The following is a 21,646-nucleotide window of genomic DNA, read 5'->3' on the forward strand; positions in this document are numbered from 1 at the left end:
GCAATGGAGTTTAGTGAAAGCCCTGCATTGTGGGGCCATGGGGTCATTTCTTAGGTTAATAAGGGGAGTATTCAATTCTCAGGTAGTTGGTGATCTGTGTGTGTCTCCATGTCTCTGGAGGGGACGAGGAATAACATTGAAAAAGTGAAAGTGTTAGTCACTCAGTTGTATCCAACTCTTTGGGACCCCCATGGACTGTAGTCTGCCAGGATCCTCTGGCAGGATTGAATTCTCCAGGCAAGAATACCAGAGTGGGTAGTCATTCCCTTCTCCAGAGGATCTTCTCAATCCAGGGATCAAGCCTGGGTCTCCCACACTGTAGGCACATTCTTTACCATCTGAGCCACCAGGGAAGCCCATAAAGAATAACATTAGATTTCAAAGCCTAATGTACTGCACTTCTACATGGATCAACCCCAGCCTGACTGCCCATCTGTCAAGTACCGTTGCTATCACAGGAAACTGAGCATACCTCCAGACTTTTCCTGCAGAGACCTCAGTGCACAGTCCAAGCCCACGTGCCTGGGAGTCAGTGCCACCCTGCGCTAATGGGTGCCACAGCACGCCTGGCTAAGCAGAGCTTGGACTGGCTGAGCACTGCTAGCTGCCCACTGCCACCTTTTCTAGGAGAAAAAGAAATCTATTACTGCTGTGCCTGTTCTGCTCCCGGACACAGAGCCAGCAATTACCATTCACCAGGTGGCCCTAAGCTTTTCCTTGGCTTTGGGGGCAGAAGCAAGTGATTGAAGTGCTAAGCTCATTAAATCCACCCCATGTGGGACAGGTACGTCCTGGGTTTTTTCTACTTACTTTCAGGGGACAAATAGCTACCCCCCGCCCTCACTGTGCTCAAATGGAATTAAGGAGCTCACGGCCCTGCACACAGGTGATTTCCTGGACTCTTGCACATCCCGACTACAGTTGCCGAGGTGACTGTGCAGCGGGACTCCTGGCCATGTTCATGGTGCCCTCTGCCTGCTGGTAGGAGGGGGGTATCTTGTGCTTTTCCAAATCCCAAAACCCTCCTGAGGAGCTGGTGAGTTTGGTGGTGAACTCTCTTTCCCACATTTCAAAACTGTTTCCTTGAACCTAACTTGGCTTATATACCTGCTTATATCCAGAAGATTCAGTAATGTTTCCCTGAGCTGTCTGCCAGGAACAGAGGATCCCTCTTTTACATGTATCCTTGTGTCAAACCCCTACTCTTTGGAACCTCCGGGGTCTTCATAGAGACCTTATTCGGGCTATTGTTTGTTGCTTTCCTAAACTTTCTCCCTCCCCGGTCTCTCCAATCATACTGAGATAGTCATTATTAACATGATAAATACAGTCTCCCAATTTTTTATGTGTGAAACACATCTCTCTGTCTGTTTGTCTGTCACCTGTCTATGTGTCTTTGTATCAGTCCAGGTATACATGTATTTATTAGCTATCCTCAAATCCATGTGGTGGTGGTGTTCAAGTCGCTCAGTTGTATCGGACTCTTTGTGACCCCGTGGACTGTAGCCCTCCAGGCTCCTCTGTGCATGGGATTCTCCAGGCAGGAATACCGGAGTGGGTTGCCATTCCCTTCTTCAGGGGATCTTCCTGACCCAGGGACTGGCCCTGAGTCTCCTGCATTGTAGGTGGATTTTTTACCCCTGAGTATCAGGGAAGCCCTAATGTCTATATATCTGACCTGTATGCTTGCTTGCATGCTAAGTCACTTCAATCATGTTCGACTCTTTGTGACCCTATGGACCATATAGCCTGCCAGGCTCCTCTGTCAATGGGGATTCTCCAGACAAGAATACTGGAGTGGGTTGCCGTGCCCTCCTGCAGGGGATCTTCCCAACCCAGAGATTTAACCCAAGTCTCCCACATTGCAGGGAGATCCTTATCTACCTGAGCCACCAGGGAAGCCCAAGAATACTGGAGTGGGTAGCCTATCCCTTCTCCAGGAGATCTTCCTCACCCAGAAATCAAGCTGCAGTCTCCTGCATTGCAGGTGGATTCTTCACCAGCTTAGCTACCTGTATCTCAGTATACATGTAGTTGTCTATGTCATGCTTCTATCTACCAATCTATCACTTATTTCTACCATGCATACACACATGCACACACTGAGAACTGTCCATATTTCAAAGCTCCTGTCACTATAGGATTCTAGTCCTCTGGAAAGTGGGCCAGATCTATTCCAGCTATTTGATTATAAAGTGCCAACCCTCCAACCCCTTCAAGATTGGTAAAGTTGAGACCCAGGCAAAGCTGAAAGCTACCCTTTGTGCTATGCTGGTCACCCTGCATGGTTCCCTTCCATCCTTCTCCTGGCTCTCAGGCAGAGTTACTGTTATTATTAATATTTCTAATTTGTAGAAGGAACAGGCTTAGAGCAACATGCTTGAGGTCAGTATTAGGAGGAGGTCAAAGCCATGCTCCATGTTCTCTATCCCAGCTGTTTACTGTATCCTTACTCCGGTATCACTCCTGGGGAGGACCCTGGTTTTTACTTTATTTCTTATTCTTAGAGCAGGAAGCTGTGATCTTCCATTTCTGGTCATTCCAAGCTGAATGTTTAAGCCTAGAATGAAAACTTATCTGCTGCAAATAGTTTCTCAGGGATTAACAGAGAAACAAAATAAAAACAAAACCAAATTGCTCAAAAATATGCCTGCTTGCACAAAGAGCATTTACTTGAAGCTAAACCATAAAATCCTACTTTTTTCCCTTTACAGATGTAATTGTTACATATGTTCATTATGAATTCATAATGAGGGCCCAGAACAGATGGTGCTGACTTAAAATGACATGCACTGCAAGCGATGCTGGTCCATACGGGGGCTGCTGCTGTCCCTGAAGGCACCAAAGGAGGGGTGGTGGTCAGCAGAGAAGCCCTGAGGCTGGTCTGGCTTGCCTGTGGCCCGGACAGGAGCTGCTGGGCACTGAGCCATATTTGGAAGAATCTTGGAGCAGAATTTGGAGCGAGTCCTGTACTTGTCACAGCCTTCTTGGTGTCCTAAGGTATATCCTAGCAGTCAGAGCAACAGGATCTGGGGACTTATCCTGCCAGAACTGGCTTGAGTCCTGGAGGAGACAGGCAGGGCTCCTATCTGGTGTCAGAGACCCCTCACTGTGGGGGGTGTGGTCTTCTCCCATGTGCCCCACGCATGGGTGATCTGTCTGGTCTGGTGGACTTGGCCTGACTCCTCTTCTGACTCACTTCTCCCAGTGTGAATATGCTGCTCTTCCTCTTATACCCAAGCCTGGGTGGAGGATGGGGCGCTGACCTCAGTAATCTGATGTATTAGTTCATGCTAATATTATGCTAATATCATGGAGTGGAGGTCATGCCGTCACATCTCTTATGCCACTTAATCCACACAAGTTTCCAATTATTTGTCATTGTAGGCTTTTGGAATCTCATTCTAAGTGAAAGGCGCCAGGCTTGAATTGAGGTCCGTTTGATTGCAAAGCCCATGATTTGTCTAATAGAGCCTCTTGTAAGCATTAAGGTTGGTTAAAGATTAAATTTGTAATCCTCTTCTGCGAGGATATTAATGATTTTTTTCAGGAGATGCTTGCAAGTGAAAATCTGAGCTCAGACAGTTGGCTATTGAGGGTGGAAACTCAGTTTTGAGGGATGAGAGTCATCTCCAGGTGGAGACCATGTAGACTTAATCCTCAGAGGACATCACAAACATGCTGCTTACATTTCACCATGAGCTTGTGTTAGCTTTTCCCTGTTGCCCTTTGCTCCCGCAGATTCCCTTTAAATGGCCATGATTTCAACTCCGAGGACTAGAGGAACCTTGCAGAGAGTTCTGATCCATGTGTGAAGATGAAAAAGCACTATAATTCCCTCCATGTCCTCTTGCAACTATTCAGGTAGGATGAGTACTGACTGGTGAAAGGATAGTGAAATCTGGGGAGTGGGCTGTAACTACAAAGGCCACATACTTGGACTTCCCTGAAAACTAAAACTCCTGTGAATATTACTCAGCCATTATAAGAATGAAATAATGCAGTCTGCGGCAACCGGAATGGACCTAGATTGTCAGTCCGAGTGAAGTCAGACAGAGAAGGAGAAATATCCTATGACATCCCTCACATGTGGAATCTGAAAAGAAATGATACAAATGAACTTATTTTCAAAACATAAACAGACACGCAGACTTAGAGAATAAACTTATGGTTGCCAGGGGAAAGGATGAGGGGAAAGAATAGTTAGGGAGTTTGGAGTAGAAAGTACATGCTGTTGTATTTAAAGGGAATAACCAACAAAGACCTACGGTATAGTTCAGGGAACTCTGCTCAATTGTTATGCGCCAGCTTGGACGAGAGGGGAGTTTGGGGGAGAATGGATACACACACACACACACACACAAACACACATATATATATATGGCTGAGTCCTTTTGCTGTTCACCTGAAACTGTCACAATATTGATAATTGGCTATATCCCAATACAAAAGTAAAAGTTAGAAACACCTAAGACTCCTTTTGCAGGTTGGAGGAATTAAAAAAAAAAAAAAAACAGTTAAATAGATGAATATCATTTCTGTCATGTACCAACACTGCATCCTACTGAACAAAGAAAGTGAAAGTGTTAGTGGCTCAGTCCTGTCTGACTCTTTGCCACCGTGTGGACTGTAGCCTACCAGGCTCCTCTGTCCATGGAATTCTCCAGGCAAGAATACTGGAGTGGGTTGCCATTCCCTTCTCCAGGGGATCTCCCCGACCCAGGGATCAAACCTAGGTCTCCCTCATTGCAGGCAGATTCTTTACAGTCTGAGCCACCAGGAAGACTACCAGTAAGCCATGTGTGTTTACTGCTAAGGTCCACTTCATTAATTTAAAGGATAAATTGTGGAGATTTTGTTTCCGTGAGATGCATCTCACAGACTTCATGCTCTATCATACGATGGGGGAAGAAATAAGCTTTTGGTCTCTCTTTTCTCCAGAGACTGTTGGAAGACTTTGTATGGACATAAACCTTCCTGCAAAGAGGCAGCTACATCACCCCTCACCTGCACCCCAGCCTGGCTGTATCAGAGGATGACTGTCTCTAGAGAAGGGGATGGGGTGTCAGGTCCCAAGGGTTCCATCACTGGCCTTGCATCCTGACCACCTCAGACAAGCCCCCACCACCTGAGTCTCAGTCCTCATCCATGAAAGAAATGAACACGGTGAAATTTCTTCTTCTTACTTCAGAGAAATGTTATAAGAGCAAATGAGAGAACACGGTCAAAAGCCTTTTGTAAATTTTAACCTGCTTTGCAGATATCTGCCGCTTCTAGAATATCCTATTAACACAGGGTTTCACAACTTTAGCACTGTTGATATTTTGGGTCAAATCATTCTGTTTGGGGGAAAGACAGCTGTCCTGTGCATTCAGTTCAGTTCAGTTCAGTTGCTCAGTTGTGTCCGACTTTTTGCAGCCCCATGGTGCAGCACACCAGGCTTCCCTGTCCTGTGCATTACAGGATTTTAAACAGCATCCCTGTCTTCAACTCATTAGATGCCAGTAATAGGCTTCCCTCCATATAGTGTCTCTGGGCATTCTGAAATATTTCCTGGTGGGCAAAATACCTCCATCAATTAAGTATGACCTTGGATAAATCATTTAAGCTCTTTGAGCCTTAGTTTCCTCAACTGTGGTATATGAATAATAATAAGCACACCAACCTCATATGTATTATGTATCCTCACTGTGAGGATTAAATGAGATGATGCACATGATTCAGTCAACAGTGTCCATGGTGTACATGGTACATGATCAGGAAATATTTGCTTTTATTTGAAGATAATATCTCTAGTGTAAAGCTATCCACATAGAAACACAAGCCGGGGAAGTGACCTTTCTTGGCCCCTAACCCTGCATTATACTCTATGCAGTGTGCACACAGACTTCCTGCACCATGTCCCAAATATGTTCCAATGAATAATTGTCAGGAAAACAAGATTAGGGTCGGGGGGATACCAAATGCAGGCTTCCCTGGTGGCTCAGATGGTAAAGCGCGCACCTGCAATGCAGGAGACCTAGGTTCAATCCCTGGGCCAGAAAGATCCCGTGGAGAAGGGAATGGCAACCCACTGCAGTATTCTTTCCTGGAGGATTCCATGGATAGAGGAGGCTGGCGGGCTACAGTCCATATGGTTGCAAAGAGTCAGACACAACTGAGTGACTAACACATGTGCACATACTAAATACAGCGGAGAAACAAGTTTGGGAAAGTTGGTGTTTTCCTTTTGCAGTATTAGACTTCTTAGAGCTGTTAAGCACACAAATAGGCAAGTGTCCAAATATTTGGTTCACCGTGCAGACTTGTCCACACTGATGGGCCTGTTCTCTTGGGCACCAAAGGCACCTTGATAAAGGATGTATTATGCTAAATGTGGAAGAGGGGGAGGTTTGCTATTCTTTAAACTAACAAATCAAAGAGGATTGGAACCCTACTAATGGAAAGAAAGTCATGCAAAATGAGCTAAATTGCCCACATTTAGCCTGAGGGAAAAACTGAGACCCATAGCTTTTGGAGTAGTATTCTGCTCTATCAAGAGGATATTTATTAATATACATATATTTTTTTTCTCTTTGTGACTATTAAACCTATTTTCAGTGCAGAAATAGAGATTCAGACATAAAGAATGGACATGTGGACACAGTGAGGGAAGGGGAAGGTGGGAAGAATTGGGAGATTGGGATTGACATATATGCACTACCATGTGTAAAATAGATAACTAGTGGGAAGCTGCTGTAAAGCACCGGGAGCTCAACTCCGTGCTGTGCTGACCTAGAGGGGTGGGATATGAGGGGGAGGGAGGCTCAAGGAGGAGGGAGATGTATGTGTACAAATAGCTGATTCTTTGCACAGCAAAAGTGAACACAATCTTGTGAAGCAATACTCCAATAATAAATAATAAATACTCCATTAATAAAGTAAAAAATAGAACAGAGGATATTCATGTAGGCACATGTAATGCGGAAACTTGCTTATAGATTTGAAACAAACATATATAATATTCAATGTATGTACACACACATGTACACACACACGTACACACACCTAGTTTCCTGACGATGAAAGGGTAGTTTTCATTTTTTGTTGGCTTTTTCCACCCTGATGTCTCATGTGACAGTGAGAATTTTATTTGTTTTCTCCTGTGTGACTTGGGACCTTTTTACTAATTTTATGAAATTCCACATGATCTCAGGATATGGTCCATGGAAGCAGAGTAGTGAAGTAGTTTATAGAACTGTTGTTATTTGTGTTAATATCGGCTTAATAATTTGTGTTAATATCAGTTAATAACAGTTAATAATAACTGTTGTTATTTGTGTTAATATCGGTTAATAATTTGTGTTAATATCGGCTCCTGCTTCCTTGCAAAGAGTTACATTTTATGCTGTGCTGTCTACCAGGAAAGCCTGATCCCATCACCTCAATTCTATACTGGAATGGAATGTTAAGATAACTGGCTCAGGGACTGTCCCAGGGAATTGCTCAGAGAGGCTTGGGGGCTGGCCAGAAGGGAATTGAACCCTGGTGAACTCTCCCAGAGCCCTGGGGTTATCACAGCCTCCTAGTGACAGTTGCCTCAAGTCAGAACCCAGCGTCCTTCATAATTGATTTTTCTCTAGTTACAAAACTTGCCATTCTTGCACTAAGTTTTTCCCCCATAAAACTTGTGTGTCTTTTTAGCTGGAAATGGAAGCGACTGGGAGAAGTGATGATCTAGAAAAAGACGGTTGCATATCATGGTTGCCCTTCCAAGCATCATTTAAATGCTCTGTCTTATTACAGTGCCTGTATCTGGGGACAGTGTCACACTTTTGCAGCAATATAGTTACAGCTGCAATGGCACTTCCATTATAAACCCCTGTCTTCAGGTGCTCATGACAGCCTTGGGGGAAAATCACTCTTTGGGCTGAAATTTCTCATATCTGTTCTCACCTCCGAGGTGAAATTCTTGTTTTAAAGTCTGGTAGAAAGCTCTGTATCTGTGACTATGTAAGGCCTCTCAAAGGACCCCTGGGAGTGGGGCTGAGGGTAGGCATTAGCTATCAGGAGAGTGAGATTTGAGAAATTCGGGGTCCTCATCTGTGTTCTATCTGGGAGTCAGGGCCCCGGGATCACTTCACGGATTCTGCCCTGGAGTGATACGAGGTGATTTTGCAAGTGAAGCTTATTTCTCTGATTCCTGGGTGTTGGAGAGAGAGTGTTCATTCTAGAAGCAGGAGAGTGAAGGAATTCTGCAGGGAACCTTAGATTCACTGCTCTCACATCTGCCTAGGCACCCTATGTCAAAGTGGACATGAGTCTTTTGGCAGTGATCTAACCCCACCATCATCCGTGCTGTTGTTCAGATGGCTTTCTCAGCCTGAAATTCCCTTTCTGCCCTATTCTATCAGAGTCCCAATCTTCCCATAAAATCCAACTCATATGGCACCTTCTCTGAGCCCCATATGCCACCTGTTGTATCCATGAAACCCTTCTTGTGCTGTATTTTTCCAGCATGCTGTTCTTTATTGGATAAGAATTGCTTTGTGACACTGCAATTATAGTTTCTATAGTAGTTAGTTTCTACTGTACAGTGGAGTGAATCAGCTACACGTGTACATATATCCCCTCCCTTGTGGACCTCCCATCTACCACCATCCCGCTCTTCTAGGCCATCACAGAGCACTGAGCTGAGCTTCCTGAGCCTTACAGCAGGTTCCTGCTTCAGGATTTTCTACCTCCACTGGAGTCATTCCCATAACTTCTGCTGCTCCTCTCTTTCAATAGGTCACAAACTTCCCAGGGGTAAAGGACTCGAACTTTTGCAAACAACAAACAGCAGTATTGCCTATCAGATACTCAACAAGTGTTTGTTAGATCAGTTCATTATCACCACTTATGCAACAAACTGTGGAAAATTCTTCAGGAGATAGGAATATCAGGCCACCTGACCTGAGAAATCTATATGCAGGTCAAGAAGCAACAGTTAGAACAGGGCATGGAACAACGGACTGGTTCCAAATTGGGAACTGCTTATTTAATTTCTATGCAGAGCACACCATGAGAAATGCTGGACTGGATGAAGCACAAGCTGGAATCAAGATTGCCAGAAGAAATACCAATAATCTCAGATACGCAGATGACACCACCCTTATGGCAGAAAGTGAAGAGGAACTAAAGAGCCTCTTGATGAAAGTGAAAGAGGAGAGTGAAAAAGTTGGCTTAAAACTCAGCATTCAGAAAACTATAGTCATGCCATCTGGTCCCATTACTTCATGGCAAATAGATGGGGAAACAATGGAAACTGAGAGACTTTATTTTTGGGGGGTTCAAAGACATTGTATATTGTGATTGCAGCCATGAAATTAAAAGACACTTACTCCTTGGAAGAAAGTAAGTGACCAACCTAGACAACATATTAAAAAGCAGAGACATTACTTTGCCAACAAAGGTCCATCTAGTCAAAGCTATGGTTTTTCCAGTAATCATGTACGGATGTGAGAATTGGGCTATAAAGAAAGCTGAATGCCAAAGAATTGATGCTTTTGAACTGTGGTGCTGGAGAAGACTCTTGAGAGTCCTTTGGACAGCAGAGATCCAACCAGTCAATCCTAAAGGAAATCAGTGCTCAATATTCACTGGCATGACTGATGTTAAAGCTGAAATTCCAATACTTTGGCCACCTGATGTGAAGAACTGACTCATTGGGAAAGACCCTGATGCTGGGAAAGATCGAAGACAGGAGGAGAAGGGGACAGAGGATGAGATGGTTGGATGGCATCATCGACTGGATGCAGATGAGTTTGAATAAGCTCTGGTAGTTGGTGATGGACAAGGAAGCCTGGTGTGCTGCAGTCCTTGGGGTTGCAAAGAGTCGGACACGAATGAGGGACAGAACTGAACTCATGCGACAGTAGCCATATTCTAACACTCTTCAACGTGATAGCAGTCTTGGAGATGTTGAACTCCCAAACCTAAATAGACATGACTCTTGCCCTTGGCAAGCATGTGATTTGGGATGTGTAGCAAGAAGGAAGGAAAAAAATGAAAAGAAATAGTTATAAGACAAAGCTGGATTAGAACCATGGTGTGCCTGGAGTAGAGTTTTAGCATCAGAGCATTGATGGACAATGTCTTTGTGAATGGAGGGTGTGGGATGGATATATGGTTGGGGGAAGGATCTAGGCTGGGGAGGTCTGTTTGGATCCACTTCACTAAATTATGGAAAGCTTCCCTGATGGCTCAGTTGGTAAAGAATTTGTCTGCAAGGCTGGAGACTGCCTGCAATGCAGGAGATGCAGGTCTGATGCCTAGGTCAGGAGGATCCCCTGGAGAAGAAAATGGCAACTCACTCCGGTATTCTTGCCTGGGAAGTCCTGTGGACAGAGGAGCCTGGCAGGCTACAGTCCATGGAGTCATAAGAACTGGACACAACTTAGTGACTAAACCACAAAGTCATGAAAAGCTTTATAAGATGCTATCAGTAGAGGTTAATCCAGAGCACTTTCTAGGATGGTTTTCAAAATTGTTCAGGAAATAAATCAACTTGCTTTTACACCTCCAGCAAATGTTAGTCTTTTTAACAATACACCTCAGGAGGGCTCACAGTCTTCCTTAAATGGACCCCCACCAGACTCATGTAAGATTGTTGAAAAGCCAAGATGACTTTAAATACAAAGTGTGTCTCAAAGTGAAGTTTGAAGTATCCTCCATCCGCCATTTTCAGCATCTCTGTTATTCAAGTCTCCCCACCAATTGATTGCTTGTGTTTTGTCTCTTCTCGTGTCTCTGTTGTATTGAATTTGAGGTCTGTTCTGCCCAGGAGACCCAGCCTGACGGGGAGGATGTGGAAAGTGATCAGAGCCAGCACTTGCTCCTTAATTCCACCTGCTGTGTCGCTCCCCGAATGACACCAGGAACCAGCGCACAAACGAGCCACCGTGAGTCCTTGTCTCTGCGCGGCGGCTGCGTTTGCTACCTTATTACTGAACAAGCTATCTTTTTGGATAGAATGCCCCTCCGGTCAATTTTCAAATGGATTTGGATGTTGGAAGATCTTCTCAGCTTCTGTGATTAAATCCAACTCAGGATTTAAAAGCAGGCATTCTGCACATTTGGGATAATTAACTAAAGCTGATCCCACTTTATCCCAAATCCCTGTTGACCTATTTTAGGTGTAATGTTTCAAGAGTTGCGATCCAGAGGTGGAAACAGTCAGTCAGCAGCCTCTTGCCACTCCCTCCCATTCCTTCTCTCCCCAGTCCCCGACATTTTCCACTTTCATGCCTAACTATCCCCCTGGAAGTTAAATTGAGTTCAGCACTCTTTTTTTAGAAAGCTCACCAGATGCAAACTTGGCACAAGGTTCGAGTATAGAGCCCTGAGACCCAGGGAGTCAAACGGGTCGGCTCACCTTGAAAGCTCTGAATGCTCCCATCACACGACCTTGAGTATGCTAGCTGTGCATACTCAGGGCGCTACAAGAGTGTTCCTTTCTCCAGGCTGCTAATCACCACCACCCCAAAAGCTCCCTCTCTCCTTCTTCCTCTGTCTTTGACCACCTCTCTCTCTCTTTCTCACCCCCCATCTAACATGTGTGCAGAGTCGAGGGAGTAAAAGGCAAAGAAGTAACAAAGAAACCCAGCAGAAGTGTCTGAGCCCTCAGATAAGACACACTCTTTCACTATGCACTCTATTCTATTCTTAACTCCAGAAGGAAAAAAAAGAAAATAAACAATCAAATGACCCTGCTAATTGTACAATTACAAAATAAGGTGAAATGACATTTAAAAGGGTATTGAGAGTTGTTCTTTACACAAAAAGTTTTCCCATTGTACAGCAAGCACCCCTTCTTTTCCTTCCTTTCTACTTTTCTGACCTCTGCCGTTATCTCTAGATTTATCAGCAATACTAGATGGCTTTTTCACATCAGTAAGCACCATCCAAAATATAACAATCAGAAGGAATCAGAGAAAATAAATCAATGTCCACAAACAACTGACCAATTTTGGCAAGTACAATTTATTCATAAAAGCTACAGTTCACTGGGGATTCTCTTGTCTTGCATCCACAATGCCCTTGATTCAGATGCCAGCATGGTGAGCGCCAGGTGGCAGCCAAGATGGGAAGACGAGCATTGTTCCATCCTCGCGGCTTTGTTCTCTTAATGCCTCTGGGCTCCTTCTTTTTAATCTCAGAGGCGCATTTCATTCTAGGAATTCTAAAGGATTGTTATCCTAACTAATTGAAGATAGAAATTAAAGTTGAACAGGCCTTGGGTTTTTCGGTGGGGGGAAAGTGGTGCAGGGAAGGGTTTATTAAAAGGAGGGTTGCTGGTCCTGTTGAGAGGCTCACTGCTCCGAGAATTTCCGATGCACCCTCCTGATCATGCATATCATTGCCCCTCAGAGGTCAACATCATTCACCAGCAGAAACCATCTTAGCAGAAAGGCTCCCATATTTCAGTTCTATATTCTGTCTGGATTAATCGCATATTTTTCCCAAAGGGACTCTATGTTTCCCAGCCAACACTACAGATATTTTGTGTCAGATCCCCTTTTACTTTCTAGCCTACACTCACTTTCTTAAGGATTTCGTGTCCTCTCTTTTTGCAAGTCTGCTTACGTCTGGGGTCGGAAGGGGAGGCTGTATACCTTATATTTCAGTTAGGGACCTGAGAAAGGTCAACAGGAGAAAAGTGGGGAGAAGGATGGAGAGATGTCCAACTAGCCAGAACTGTGGGTGGGAGACACGGTTGGAAAATATACAAGAAAAGCATTCTTTGACCTGTAAACAAGGGCTTCTAGCCCTGAAAACAGAGTAAATTGTTCTGCTGACAATAATTAATTAGCAATAATAGTTTGCACTCCTAGCTCAGCTTTCATCTGGCAACCTCAAAGCACTTCACAAACTGCACTTAATTAGGGCTCTGGCTCCCTGCAGAAGGTGAGCAGGTATTAACTGCACCCTTCATCCTGCGAGGACACAGGTTCAGTGGCCCATCCAGTGGCTGGTTACTCTGTCCAGTGGGGAAGAAAGGAGCCCTCAGTCAGTTTGCCGGGGTCCACATCTGTGTCACTGAAGTGGCGGGCAGTGACCTGCCTGCGTGACCGGTGTGTACTGTTGCTGATCAGTCGCCAACCTGACACAGTCATGCTGTGAGCGTAGCCCACTGGTCCTGTCCTCACCTGGGCTGACTAGCTGGCTCGCAGCCTCTTATCTGATCACAGCGTGGAAAATCTCAGCTTCCTGTTCCCAAAGCAAGCTGGGAGGTGAACTTGCCTGCACAGACAGTATTTAATTTGTGACGGCTTGATGAGGTTAGTCACCTTGCTTGTCGCCGCTGTGTTCTCCCTGCCGCGTGTTCACCAGACTTACTTTCTGTCGGTGCCTTGTCATGAGGGCGGATGGAGAAGGATCCGAGAGGAAAGGAGGGGAGATGCTCCTGGGACGGGGGTGCGGGGTATGCTGCCACTGCCCTTTTCTGCCCATCCTCCTGTTGGCCCTGGGCTGGCAGCTGCTGCTGCCTGCTCCCCCACCCCCGGGCCCCCCAGATGGAAGGAGGGAAGATTAACTCTCCCTGCATCTCTTGCCAGGGCTGTGTGGTGGATTAGGTTGGCAGACAGACCCAGATAGCTTCATCTTTGGGAGCTGGAAGATTTCTCAAGGTCATTCTGCAATGCACATATGTTTCTGAGTTGCTCCGGGAAGCCAACTGCTAGGTCCACTCAGACCCTGGGTTTCTGAATTATGAGAGGGATTCCTAAACTCTGCTAGCACTGGCATTGCTTTTCATGTCAAACATTTTGCAGAACACACCCCGTACAAATTTCCCCACAATAAAACATTAAGGTATTATTAGTCCTCTTAATACTTGTATTATGGGAAATGCAAAATGACAAACAGCTATTGTAAAATTTGATAATGATCTTGTACAAATACACATTTTATTTATGATAATATAAAATACTCTGGAAAATAAGTGTGGATGTTTTTGCAAAGCACTGATTTTTTTATTTTTTAGGTGAGCGATGACACTTAATGCACATTCAAATTTGAAACTTCTTACAATAACTATATCCTTCAAGGGCCCTTGGCATATAGGTTGGAAACTTTTGATTTATAATATAAAGCAAATAAAAATTGGGGATGACTAAACCTGTGAGACGGAGAAGGCAATGGCACCCCACTCCAGTACTCTTGCCTGGAAAATCCCATGGATGGAGGAGCCTGGTAGGCTGAAGTCCATGGGGTCACTAGGAGTTGGACACGACTGAAGCGACTTAGCAGCAGCAGCAAACCTGTGAGAACTCTCAGAAATGGACCTAACACTTTTTGGATGATTGGACTATTTGGTTGAATATTTATGCCAAGGGAGGACCATTTGGGGGAATGCCTTGAATCCTCAGAAACACCTCTTTCATGAGTTTCTTCCACCTTCCATGCATCCTGGATTTCTCTTTAGTGTCTTTTCCCCCCTGGAGATATCAAAGCATTTTTTTAAATTGACTACAGTGAGGATTACAAAAGTCATACAAAACAGAACCATGGTGGATCTGCAGTGTATCAGAGAGGCTCTAAATTATTATTTGAATTCTTTTCTTTTTCTGCATTATCAAGGTCTAGAAGGCCAACAAAGAGAGCTAAGGAGGATCCAGGGCTCAGAGAAATTATTGAAAGGAGAAGAGATTGTTGTAAAGATCAAGCATAGCTTGATGCCATCATGGCGAGCATTTATCAAGCTCCTACTATGTCAGCATCTCCACAGAGATAAAATAACAAGGCATATGAACAATGTGTATGTCACTGCTGTTGCTGTTTTCTGCACAACAGTAGGGAAGGGTAGTTATCTTTATTCCCATTGTTGAGAAAACACAGCTCCGTGTGGTATGACTTGCTCAAGGTCACATGTGGGAAATGGCAGAGCTAGACTCAGCTGCAGGTCTGATTCAGGATGAGATGCTCAGGCTGTGGCTGAGCCTACCTGTTCCGGCAGGGGCTCCCTTGTTCCTAAGTGTCACTTGAAAAGCAAGTTGCTTCACAGCCGTGAAGGCTCACACTGCTGGTGTCGCTTTTGGTAGATGGCTGGCTGCCTCACGTGCACTGGGATGGGCATCACTGCGGGTTCTGCTACCCAAGAAAAGAGGTGATGGAGAGTCTTCCCTTATGGAGCGTTTTCCCAGATGTGGCAACTTGTAGAATCAGAGACACTAGCATCAGCTTTAAAGGAAAGATCTGTGACCTCAGAGCCAAGTTCGAGGCTGAGATACACCAGCGTTTGACTTTTCACAGGATGCTTGATTTCCCTAGACTTCAGTTCTCCTTTCTATAAACTGATGATTCATTCAGTCCCTAGGAAATTGAGTCTCAGTCATTGGTCTAGCCCTGTGTTGGGTGGCTGTTCTCTGCCTTATAGGAACTCAATCTAGTGGCAGATGAATTAAAATGGAATGGTAATTCAGTGAAACAAGTGGAATAATACAGACTGAGAAACCTTTTACGGATGCCTAATAAAATCAAGGAAGGCATCGCAGAAAAGGTGACATTTGAATCCAATTTTGAAGACATACAAGGCTTCCCTGATAGCTCAGTTGGCAAAGAATCCACCTGCAATGCAGGAGACCCTGGTTTGATTCCTGGGTAGGGGAGATCTGCAGGAGAAGGGAAAGGCTACCCACTCCAGTATTCTTGGGCTTCCCTTGTGGCTCAGCTGGTAAAGAATCTGCCTGCAATGCGGGAGACCTGGGTTTAATCCCTGGGTTGGGAAGATCCCCTGGAGAAGGGAAAGGCTCCGCACTCCAATATTTTTGCCTGGAGAATTCCATGGACTGTATATATAGACCATGGGGTTGCAATGAGTTGGACACGACTGAGTAACTTACACTTTGAATTGATCAGATGAGGAGTTCAATTCAGTTAATTGGGATGTGCGTGTATGTGTGTGTATTTGTATGTGTGTGTGTCTCTATTATGCACCTGTGCTAGGTTTTGGGTGAACAATTGTAAATAAGACAAATACCCCATCTGTAAGATGTTTAGTCTGATTAGGGAATGAGGTCACTTAGCGTGGAACATTAAAAGCTGCACTCAGCGTACACAGGAGCACCTCCGACTCACCTAGGGCAGGAGGAGAATTTCAAGCAGAAGAAATGGCTGTGTCGAGGTGATGGAGGGTGAATGAGCACCACAGCAGCAGTGCTGTGTTGATGGGTGAAATGTAGATGACAAGGCTGGAGACCCTCCTAAGGGGTGGCCAGGAAAGGGTCTCCCATACTTAGTTAGGATTTTACCCTGATGTGATGGAGGACTTTAATCAGGGGAGCAGACTAAAGGAGAGCTTTTGGTGGGAAGAAGGAGGACTTTCTTCTGAAACTGGAAATAATAGCCCAAAGGAGAGAGTACGGGAGTAGGACACCCATATGGGAAGTTCTTGCAGTGGGACCAGTAGGTGGGTTGGCAGATTGAAAATAGCTGATGCAAGAAACGGCCCTGAATTAGAAGACACAATTCACAGATTGATGAGGTTTGGGGGTAAAAGAAGGACTCAGGGGAAAGGGCAGAGTGAGAACGGTATCTAGTTTTCCAAAGAAGAGAAGGCCTTATGGGGAAGTCCTGAGTTCCCATCTGGATGTATTCAGTGAGGTGCTCGTTGCTCAGGCAGAGATGTCCACTTGGTCAGGTGGGGATTCGTGGTCTCCAGAGAAAGGTAGGAGTTGGAGGTTTGGATTTGGTCAACATGACGATGTGGGTGTACCTGTGGTGATGAGAAGGATGAGAGCGGAGGACCAATGATACCAGAGAAGGGGAAGTCGGGGGATTGCACTAAAGTGGATTCACTGTTAGGAGACTCAAAGAGAAAACCAGACAGCCTCAAGGAAGATCAAGAATGACTAAGATCCTGGAGGTTAACATAGGATGGGCAGTGAGCTACAGAAGAGGATGGAAATGGAAGATGAACCATTAGAGGACCACTGCTGGGCTCACAAAGTACTAGCATCTCCTTTATGCATGTCATGAGGCTGTTCTGTGGGCCGATGAGCCAACACATATGAGAACAATAGCCTATGAAATGCTGGACAAAGGTCAATTATGTGCTCGCTGCCTGCATCTCTTCTCCTTCCCCTTCTCCAATGTCACTCACTCCTGAACACTATTTGCAGCTGCCAGCCCCTTCTAGAGAACAAAGCCACCTATATTGCTTATCCACCTCCTCCTATGCTGCTGCTGATCTTTATTTCTTTGTTTGTGCTGTTCGCTCTTCCAAGAAAGCCTTGCCAACATCAGCTTGTATCTTATTAACCCCTGAAGATCCTTTGGGACTGATTTTTAGCACCTCCTCCAGGAAGCCTTCGCTGATTCTCAGCAGTGGAAACCACTCCCTCATTCTCCCACTAGGTACCCAAGGCTGGGTAAAATGCCCCTTCTCTGGTCTTCCCTGACACCCAGTGCCTCTCAGTATCATCATACATTCTCGTTCATCATTCACTGTATGTGTGTGGGTGCATGCTCAGTCATGTCCAACTCTTTGTGACCTCGTGAATTGTAGCCTGCCAGCCTCCTCTGTCCATAGAATTTTCCGGGCAGGCGTACTGGAGTGGGTTGCCATTTCCTACTCCAGGAGATCTTCCCCACCCAGGGATCAAACTCGCATTTCTGTGTCTCTTGCGTTGGCAGGAGGATTCTTTACCACTGTAACACCTTGTGTAGTATATTCATTTAATGTCCATGATCTGTGTTCTCTTTATCAGCAACATTTGTGTCCTATTGCTCTCCGAGTCCCCACAGTCTAGCTCAATGCCTGACACTTAATAGATCCTCCATGAAGAGTTGTTGAACATGAATGAGCAAATAAGATACAGACACCCAGGTGTTGTTTTCCTTTTCTTGCAGCCAGAGCACTCAACCTCTGAAGAACAGCCCTCGACCACTCACCTAAGAAGCAAAGCATTTGGTGGGTAGCTGTGACCAGACTGGCTGGCAGCGCTAATTAAAACATTCAGCCCACGCATATGTAAATCCAGAAACAGCATGCCAGGGAAGATAACTCCTGATCCGAACTCATCCCCAGAGCTTTTCCCAAACCCAGCTGTTTAGAAGCAATCTGCAGCATGGCCACTTGATAAAATTATTTCTGTTTGGTAAGTGTGGGTGGGCGGGCCGGCATGTGAAACCAGGACAATCAAGGGGCAGGAGCTGATGGGAAGTCGAATCTCAGAAGCTTTGGGAATGAAAGCACCATGAAAAAAAATCCCTAGGGACCTCATCAAGTTTGGGGTTAGCATGAAAAGAGGAAGACGTATCTGATTGTTACACTCTCCTTAGACTCTCAGACTTCAACGCTCAGTGCAGCATCAAGTCAAGTCACACACACACATTCGTAGACACAAACCTGAGACAAAGTCTCTTGCAGCCCTTTGCCTTCCAGAGCTGGTATATAACTCCTTCCAGTCACCAGGTTCAAAACAGAGCAAGCCTGGAAGTTTATTTGGCACAGAGGGTTGTCTTGATCTGAGATGCTATCTTCTGAGACTCAGAAGCACAGTGCTTGAGAGACGGACGGAAAGAGAGAGATTTGGGTCCTCGTCCAAGCTCTAAGGCAAACTGGCCACGTGATCCCCTGAAAATCCCTTGGCTCCTCCCAGCCCCTGTCCCTTCACCCATAAAATGAGTGATTTGAAACTAAGATCTCTAGAGATTCTTCTTACACCATGACTGTGAAATGTGATGCTCTCAATCTACAGGTGAGAGCTAAGTCCCAGTTCATACAGAGAGGGTGCGTCAGACCCAGACCTCTGCAGGAATACTGTCTCCTAGGTTACAGGTTTGGACCACCCTCTTCCCTTTAAACTCAGCCCCTGCTTTGTCATGTCTGTAGTCCCCCCTCCCCCACCCCGTGTTGTTTACTTGGCTGAAACTCTGTTATCTTCCTTCACCAGGCCTTTGAAGAATCCTTTCTTTCTTGGTCTGGCTTTTGGCCATGTTCTTAGTCAGTTGTGAGCAACTAGTCAGGTGATTGCCTGTCTTGTCACGGCGTATGTACGGAGAGGAGAGGAAAAATGGAAATCTGGTACATCTATGCCAGTGCAGCCTCATGGAACCCACACAGCTCTCTGCAGCTGGACACAGACTGCGCCAGAACTATCCAAAGTACCCTCTGGAAGTGCCCGTGCGGCTTTTCCATCACAGAGTCAGAAGTAGAGGAGCTCCCCTCTGCACACAGGGCTCCAGCTGTCCTGCTGTCTTCGGGCTTCTTCAGTCAATGGGAACATCCTCCATTCTTTTTAGCTGCATGGGGGTGGTCAGAGTTTTCAGGGGCTGGGAAGACCAAAAATCCCTCCTGTTTCTGGGGAGAGAAGGCATGACTCGATGACCTTCTTGCTTTACATGTGCTTCTTTATAGATTCTCAATTGGTATCATTCTAACCTCAGCCTTCATCATCTGTGTTCAAGGAAGTCAGCAGAGGATCAGCAAATAATGGGACTCCATGAGTTTTATTCAATAGTTGTAATTCATTTAACCAATATTTATTAAGCGACCACTATGTGCCAGTCCTTCTGCTAGATGCCAGGAATACAAAAATGAATAAGCCTTAAACTCTGGCTTTGAAGATTCTGAATCTAGTTAGAGATTCACCTTCATAAAAGCAGTATGAGGTAGGTATTATTGATCCCGTTTTACAGAAGGGGACATCAAGCCAAAAAGTGATTCAATGTATGTCTTAAGGTCATCCAGCTCCTACGTTAGAAAGTAAGGATGCAGGCTGCACAAGTTGGCATCTGGGAGGAGAAATCCGAGCGAGCAACTTATTCCAAGAATGTGCCAGAGGTCTCCATCCCACCTCTTCGAGGGGACAGTCTGGTCTGTGAATTCCCCCTGCTTCCAGTGGGGGAGGGGAAAAATGATCCATACTCCAGACCTGAAGTCTCAAAACAGCTCTGCAGAGAGGAGATAACTATAAACAGGCACAGGGTGAAGTAACTCAGCAAAGGCATAATGAAGCCTATTCTCCGAGGCTATGGTGGGAAGCCCTGCTCTGCTCACCTCTCTGATAAGTGCTCACTGATAACTACCTATTACCTCTCCGAATCACAGGCAGTAATTACTAGACAGGAATTTAGTCTGAAAGGTGAGATGAGAGAGATTGGAGCTGGTTTGCTTTGCCTCTCTCTCCATGGTTCATGTTGTGGACACAGTGGTGTGGATCCTTTTTCATCTAAAGGATGGGATGAATTTGGGAACTCTAGGAGCCTTGTGTCCGATTGCTGAAAAGTCTCAAACACCAACATGCAGTGCTAATACTGACCTATTCCAGATGCCTTTACAAACAACCAAAGTAAGATATTAAACAAATTCAATCTAATCCCTCCATTGCCTCATTAGAACAGAACCATTTTGAGGGTCCCAGTCCCAGACCTTCAACCCATCCTAACCTGGCCCCATGAGAAAACCCTCACCCTATCCTGGTCACCTGGTAGGGATGTTTCATTTCAATTTTTGTTTTCATTTTTTTTTAATTGAAGTGTGGTTGATTTACAGTGCTGGGTTCATTTCTGCTATACTGTTTCATTTCTTGATTTGGCTCTTATTGCCTGAACCTCATTGTGTTTTGTTCCATGGCTACTGGTATTTTGGGTCTGTGAAGTCATTTCTTAAGTGAGGAAGTGTGGTCAGACACAAGAGCCCACACTCAGGAGCTTCAGCAGCTCCCCTAGTGAACAAGACACACAGAGCTTATCCAGTCTCCCCGCTTTGCTTTCCAGGAGGCATCTGAGCTGATTTCAAGGGGGATATGACAGGGTAGGGTGGGACCTTTGTGCTGGTCTCCGGGGCCACTTGGCAGACTTTCTGAATAGGCAGGTCAGGACCCCAGGTGGCAGGAAGGTACTCTGCCAGCTTGAAGCACTGAGCCTGGAGGAGAAGGCACACTGGTTCTGAACATCTCTGCAGCTATCAGCCAGCGTGGGCTTGTGACGCTCTCCAACCTCTGCCTGGGCAGGAACTGGTTTCCCTGACCTTAAAGATTGCTCATCAACTGTCCCCACAACAGGGCATCCATTGTAACCTCAGGCCCCAGACACATAAGCAGGGCATCTCCAGCAAGCCCATGCTGGCCCACCCCCCTCCCCTCCTTCCTGCTCCTGCTATAATTGGGAAAATGTTTTCCTGTCTTAGAAATGCATGGGCACAGAAGATGAATAGGACTAAGGGCTAAACCCACGATTCCTATTCTACTCGACCCTGTTGTTTATTTTCCACAGAAACTAAATAATGGATCTAAACTGTTTGCTGTTATTTTAAGGAGCTGCTGATGCATGATAGACATCTTCGGAAACTTCTATGTAGATTCATGATTTTGCTTTAAATACAACCATTGTCTCCCCTCTTCCCCCCCTTACTTTTTTTTTTTTTTTCTTTTGCAAGATGTCTGCAAGGGAAAAAGGCCCTTGTGTAGCCAGGAGTTTCAGCAATGTTTTCCTTCATCTTGAAGTGGAGTCACCAGCTTTGGGCTGGGACCCTGTTGATGATGTCAGGACACGAACTTCATAGTCACCAGTCCCATCCCTAATTCCAGGGGCTCGAGTGCTCTGATAGCACCCGTCTTTCTCCTTATGCCCTGGATGCATGAGCGCCGAGGAGAGACTTAGACGTAATTATACAGGAATT

General features: G+C 45.4%; 1 long non-coding RNA gene across 2 annotated transcripts; it reads left to right on the forward strand.

Moving 5' to 3' along the window:
- Positions 1–2,828: 2,828 nt before the first annotated feature.
- Positions 2,829–18,114, forward strand: LOC139180620 (uncharacterized). Of its 2 annotated transcripts, XR_011564857.1 has the most exons (4): positions 2,829–3,000; positions 3,742–3,864; positions 10,805–10,922; positions 17,872–18,114. It is a non-coding gene; the product is annotated as an uncharacterized lncRNA (long non-coding RNA). The 2 variants fall into 2 exon arrangements; XR_011564858.1 differs by lacking the exons at positions 10,805–10,922; positions 17,872–18,114 and adding an exon at positions 4,942–6,621.
- The last annotated feature ends 3,532 nt before the right edge of the window (positions 18,115–21,646 follow it).

This window comes from Bos indicus, chromosome 29 (assembly GCF_029378745.1).
Source record: "Bos indicus isolate NIAB-ARS_2022 breed Sahiwal x Tharparkar chromosome 29, NIAB-ARS_B.indTharparkar_mat_pri_1.0, whole genome shotgun sequence".
NCBI lineage: Eukaryota > Metazoa > Chordata > Mammalia > Artiodactyla > Bovidae > Bos > Bos indicus.